We start from the raw sequence: 6,479 nt of genomic DNA, 5'->3' as shown, positions 1-6,479 counted from the left end.
TCACACAGATAATCAGAGCAATTCTCAGAGGCACTGAGAACAAGCTCCGCAATTCCCTCCTGGCACTTTCCCTGTAGGAGATACCGCAAGACGTTTCTGTATATTGGGCACAGCGCTCTGCACGGTGTTAGCAGAGACTTTCCCGGGACAGTGAAACCCTATGTCAGAGGCACTGAGAAGAAGCCCCAATGTTCCCTCCAGGCACTTTCAGTGTGGGTGCCTTCTCCACGTGGTTCCTGGTTTCACTGCGGCTCTGAAGAGAATGTTAGCAAAGAGGTAACCGGGACAGTGAAAACAGTACTCAAAGACAGGGAGAGCAAGCTCTCTCTTGGCACTTTGGATGTGGGACATACAGCGAGATGTTTGCTGCTTTTGCGTTTGGCTGTTGGGAGATTTACAGCACAAAGATATCTAGTTGATTTGAAGCAGTTCCGAGAAAGTCTAAACATAATCCCCACTTCTCCCTCCTGGCACTTTCCATGTGGGAGATATAGCAGGATGTATATTGGTTTTGAGGACAACTCAACGGACAGTGTAGGGAGAAAAGGTCCTGGCTCCTTGAATGCCGTTTCTGGAGACACTGCGATCAATGTGGGAGATATGTCAAGATGTGTGTTTGTTTTGAGGACGGCTCTCTGGAGAGTCTTAGCAAAGAGGTCACACAGATAATCAGAGCAATTCTCAGAGACACTGAGAACAAGCTCCGCAATTCCCTCCTGGCACTTTCCCTGTAGGAGATACCGCAAGACGTTTCTGTATATTGGGCACAGCGCTCTGCACGGTGTTAGCAGAGACTTTCCCGGGACAGTGAAACCCTATGTCAGAGACACTGAGAAGAAGCCCCAATGTTCCCTCCAGGCACTTTCAGTGTGGGTGCCTTCTCCACGTGGTTCCTGGTTTCACTGCAGCTCTGAAGAGAATGTTAGCAAAGAGGTAACCGGGACAGTGAAAACAGTACTCAAAGACAGGGAGAGCAAGCTCTCTCTTGGCACTTTGGATGTGGGACATACAGCGAGATGTTTGCTGCTTTTGCGTTTGGCTGTTGGGAGATTTACAGCACAAAGATATCTAGTTGATTTGAAGCAGTTCCGAGAAAGTCTAAACATAATCCCCACTTCTCCCTCCTGGCACTTTCCATGTGGGAGATATAGCAGGATGTATATTGGTTTTGAGGACAACTCAACGGACAGTGTAGGGAGAAAAGGTCCTGGCTCCTTGAATGCCGTTTCTGGAGACACTGCGATCAATGTGGGAGATATGTCAAGATGTGTGTTGGTTTTGAGGACGGCTCTCTGGAGAGTCTTAGCAAAGAGGTCACACAGATAATCAGAGCAATTCTCAGAGGCACTGAGAACAAGCTCCGCAATTCCCTCCTGGCACTTTCCCTGTAGGAGATACCGCAAGACGTTTCTGTATATTGGGCACAGCGCTCTGCACGGTGTTAGCAGAGACTTTCCCGGGACAGTGAAACCCTATGTCAGAGGCACTGAGAAGAAGCCCCAATGTTCCCTCCAGGCACTTTCAGTGTGGGTGCCTTCTCCACGTGGTTCCTGGTTTCACTGCGGCTCTGAAGAGAATGTTAGCAAAGAGGTAACCGGGACAGTGAAAACAGTACTCAAAGACAGGGAGAGCAAGCTCTCTCTTGGCACTTTGGATGTGGGACATACAGCGAGATGTTTGCTGCTTTTGCGTTTGGCTGTTGGGAGATTTACAGCACAAAGATATCTAGTTGATTTGAAGCAGTTCCGAGAAAGTCTAAACATAATCCCCACTTCTCCCTCCTGGCACTTTCCATGTGGGAGATATAGCAGGATGTATATTGGTTTTGAGGACAACTCAACGGACAGTGTAGGGAGAAAAGGTCCTGGCTCCTTGAATGCCGTTTCTGGAGACACTGCGATCAATGTGGGAGATATGTCAAGATGTGTGTTTGTTTTGAGGACGGCTCTCTGGAGAGTCTTAGCAAAGAGGTCACACAGATAATCAGAGCAATTCTCAGAGACACTGAGAACAAGCTCCGCAATTCCCTCCTGGCACTTTCCCTGTAGGAGATACCGCAAGACGTTTCTGTATATTGGGCACAGCGCTCTGCACGGTGTTAGCAGAGACTTTCCCGGGACAGTGAAACCCTATGTCAGAGACACTGAGAAGAAGCCCCAATGTTCCCTCCAGGCACTTTCAGTGTGGGTGCCTTCTCCACGTGGTTCCTGGTTTCACTGCAGCTCTGAAGAGAATGTTAGCAAAGAGGTAACCGGGACAGTGAAAACAGTACTCAAAGACAGGGAGAGCAAGCTCTCTCTTGGCACTTTGGATGTGGGACATACAGCGAGATGTTTGCTGCTTTTGCGTTTGGCTGTTGGGAGATTTACAGCACAAAGATATCTAGTTGATTTGAAGCAGTTCCGAGAAAGTCTAAACATAATCCCCACTTCTCCCTCCTGGCACTTTCCATGTGGGAGATATAGCAGGATGTATATTGGTTTTGAGGACAACTCAACGGACAGTGTAGGGAGAAAAGGTCCTGGCTCCTTGAATGCCGTTTCTGGAGACACTGCGATCAATGTGGGAGATATGTCAAGATGTGTGTTGGTTTTGAGGACGGCTCTCTGGAGAGTCTTAGCAAAGAGGTCACACAGATAATCAGAGCAATTCTCAGAGGCACTGAGAACAAGCTCCGCAATTCCCTCCTGGCACTTTCCCTGTAGGAGATACCGCAAGACGTTTCTGTATATTGGGCACAGCGCTCTGCACGGTGTTAGCAGAGACTTTCCCGGGACAGTGAAACCCTATGTCAGAGACACTGAGAAGAAGCCCCAATGTTCCCTCCAGGCACTTTCAGTGTGGGTGCCTTCTCCACGTGGTTCCTGGTTTCACTGCGGCTCTGAAGAGAATGTTAGCAAAGAGGTAACCGGGACAGTGAAAACAGTACTCAAAGACAGGGAGAGCAAGCTCTCTCTTGGCACTTTGGATGTGGGACATACAGCGAGATGTTTGCTGCTTTTGCGTTTGGCTGTTGGGAGATTTACAGCACAAAGATATCTAGTTGATTTGAAGCAGTTCCGAGAAAGTCTAAACATAATCCCCACTTCTCCCTCCTGGCACTTTCCATGTGGGAGATATAGCAGGATGTATATTGGTTTTGAGGACAACTCAACGGACAGTGTAGGGAGAAAAGGTCCTGGCTCCTTGAATGCCGTTTCTGGAGACACTGCGATCAATGTGGGAGATATGTCAAGATGTGTGTTTGTTTTGAGGACGGCTCTCTGGAGAGTCTTAGCAAAGAGGTCACACAGATAATCAGAGCAATTCTCAGAGACACTGAGAACAAGCTCCGCAATTCCCTCCTGGCACTTTCCCTGTAGGAGATACCGCAAGACGTTTCTGTATATTGGGCACAGCGCTCTGCACGGTGTTAGCAGAGACTTTCCCGGGACAGTGAAACCCTATGTCAGAGGCACTGAGAAGAAGCCCCAATGTTCCCTCCAGGCACTTTCAGTGTGGGTGCCTTCTCCACGTGGTTCCTGGTTTCACTGCGGCTCTGAAGAGAATGTTAGCAAAGAGGTAACCGGGACAGTGAAAACAGTACTCAAAGACAGGGAGAGCAAGCTCTCTCTTGGCACTTTGGATGTGGGACATACAGCGAGATGTTTGCTGCTTTTGCGTTTGTCTGTTGGGAGATTTACAGCACAAAGATATCTAGTTGATTTGAAGCAGTTCCGAGAAAGTCTAAACATAATCCCCACTTCTCCCTCCTGGCACTTTCCATGTGGGAGATATAGCAGGATGTATATTGGTTTTGAGGACAACTCAACGGACAGTGTAGGGAGAAAAGGTCCTGGCTCCTTGAATGCCGTTTCTGGAGACACTGCGATCAATGTGGGAGATATGTCAAGATGTGTGTTGGTTTTGAGGACGGCTCTCTGGAGAGTCTTAGCAAAGAGGTCACACAGATAATCAGAGCAATTCTCAGAGGCACTGAGAACAAGCTCCGCAATTCCCTCCTGGCACTTTCCCTGTAGGAGATACCGCAAGACGTTTCTGTATATTGGGCACAGCGCTCTGCACGGTGTTAGCAGAGACTTTCCCGGGACAGTGAAACCCTATGTCAGAGGCACTGAGAAGAAGCCCCAATGTTCCCTCCAGGCACTTTCAGTGTGGGTGCCTTCTCCACGTGGTTCCTGGTTTCACTGCGGCTCTGAAGAGAATGTTAGCAAAGAGGTAACCGGGACAGTGAAAACAGTACTCAAAGACAGGGAGAGCAAGCTCTCTCTTGGCACTTTGGATGTGGGACATACAGCGAGATGTTTGCTGCTTTTGCGTTTGGCTGTTGGGAGATTTACAGCACAAAGATATCTAGTTGATTTGAAGCAGTTCCGAGAAAGTCTAAACATAATCCCCACTTCTCCCTCCTGGCACTTTCCATGTGGGAGATATAGCAGGATGTATATTGGTTTTGAGGACAACTCAACGGACAGTGTAGGGAGAAAAGGTCCTGGCTCCTTGAATGCCGTTTCTGGAGACACTGCGATCAATGTGGGAGATATGTCAAGATGTGTGTTTGTTTTGAGGACGGCTCTCTGGAGAGTCTTAGCAAAGAGGTCACACAGATAATCAGAGCAATTCTCAGAGACACTGAGAACAAGCTCCGCAATTCCCTCCTGGCACTTTCCCTGTAGGAGATACCGCAAGACGTTTCTGTATATTGGGCACAGCGCTCTGCACGGTGTTAGCAGAGACTTTCCCGGGACAGTGAAACCCTATGTCAGAGACACTGAGAAGAAGCCCCAATGTTCCCTCCAGGCACTTTCAGTGTGGGTGCCTTCTCCACGTGGTTCCTGGTTTCACTGCAGCTCTGAAGAGAATGTTAGCAAAGAGGTAACCGGGACAGTGAAAACAGTACTCAAAGACAGGGAGAGCAAGCTCTCTCTTGGCACTTTGGATGTGGGACATACAGCGAGATGTTTGCTGCTTTTGCGTTTGGCTGTTGGGAGATTTACAGCACAAAGATATCTAGTTGATTTGAAGCAGTTCCGAGAAAGTCTAAACATAATCCCCACTTCTCCCTCCTGGCACTTTCCATGTGGGAGATATAGCAGGATGTATATTGGTTTTGAGGACAACTCAACGGACAGTGTAGGGAGAAAAGGTCCTGGCTCCTTGAATGCCGTTTCTGGAGACACTGCGATCAATGTGGGAGATATGTCAAGATGTGTGTTTGTTTTGAGGACGGCTCTCTGGAGAGTCTTAGCAAAGAGGTCACACAGATAATCAGAGCAATTCTCAGAGACACTGAGAACAAGCTCTGCAATTCCCTCCTGGCACTTTCCCTGTAGGAGATACCGCAAGACGTTTCTGTATATTGGGCACAGCGCTCTGCACGGTGTTAGCAGAGACTTTCCCGGGACAGTGAAACCCTATGTCAGAGACACTGAGAAGAAGCCCCAATGTTCCCTCCAGGCACTTTCAGTGTGGGTGCTTTCTCCACGTGGTTCCTGGTTTCACTGCGTCTCTGAAGAGAATGTTAGCAAAGAGGTAACCGGGACAGTGAAAACAGTACTCAAAGACAGGGAGAGCAAGCTCTCTCTTGGCACTTTGGATGTGGGACATACAGCGAGATGTTTGCTGCTTTTGCGTTTGTCTGTTGGGAGATTTACAGCACAAAGATATCTAGTTGATTTGAAGCAGTTCCGAGAAAGTCTAAACATAATCCCCACTTCTCCCTCCTGGCACTTTCCATGTGGGAGATATAGCAGGATGTATATTGGTTTTGAGGACAACTCAACGGACAGTGTAGGGAGAAAAGGTCCTGGCTCCTTGAATGCCGTTTCTGGAGACACTGCGATCAATGTGGGAGATATGTCAAGATGTGTGTTGGTTTTGAGGACGGCTCTCTGGAGAGTCTTAGCAAAGAGGTCACACAGATAATCAGAGCAATTCTCAGAGGCACTGAGAACAAGCTCCGCAATTCCCTCCTGGCACTTTCCCTGTAGGAGATACCGCAAGACGTTTCTGTATATTGGGCACAGCGCTCTGCACGGTGTTAGCAGAGACTTTCCCGGGACAGTGAAACCCTATGTCAGAGGCACTGAGAAGAAGCCCCAATGTTCCCTCCAGGCACTTTCAGTGTGGGTGCCTTCTCCACGTGGTTCCTGGTTTCACTGCGGCTCTGAAGAGAATGTTAGCAAAGAGGTAACCGGGACAGTGAAAACAGTACTCAAAGACAGGGAGAGCAAGCTCTCTCTTGGCACTTTGGATGTGGGACATACAGCGAGATGTTTGCTGCTTTTGCGTTTGGCTGTTGGGAGATTTACAGCACAAAGATATCTAGTTGATTTGAAGCAGTTCCGAGAACGTCTAAACATAATCCCCACTTCTCCCTCCTGGCACTTTCCATGTGGGAGATATAGCAGGATGTATATTGGTTTTGAGGAGAACTCAACGGACAGTGTAGGGAGAAAAGGTCCTGGCTCCTTGAATGC

The sequence above is a fragment of the Larus michahellis genome, unplaced genomic scaffold (assembly GCF_964199755.1).
Source record: "Larus michahellis unplaced genomic scaffold, bLarMic1.1 SCAFFOLD_38, whole genome shotgun sequence".
Lineage (NCBI taxonomy): Eukaryota > Metazoa > Chordata > Aves > Charadriiformes > Laridae > Larus > Larus michahellis.
This window is presented reverse-complemented; position numbering follows the sequence as displayed.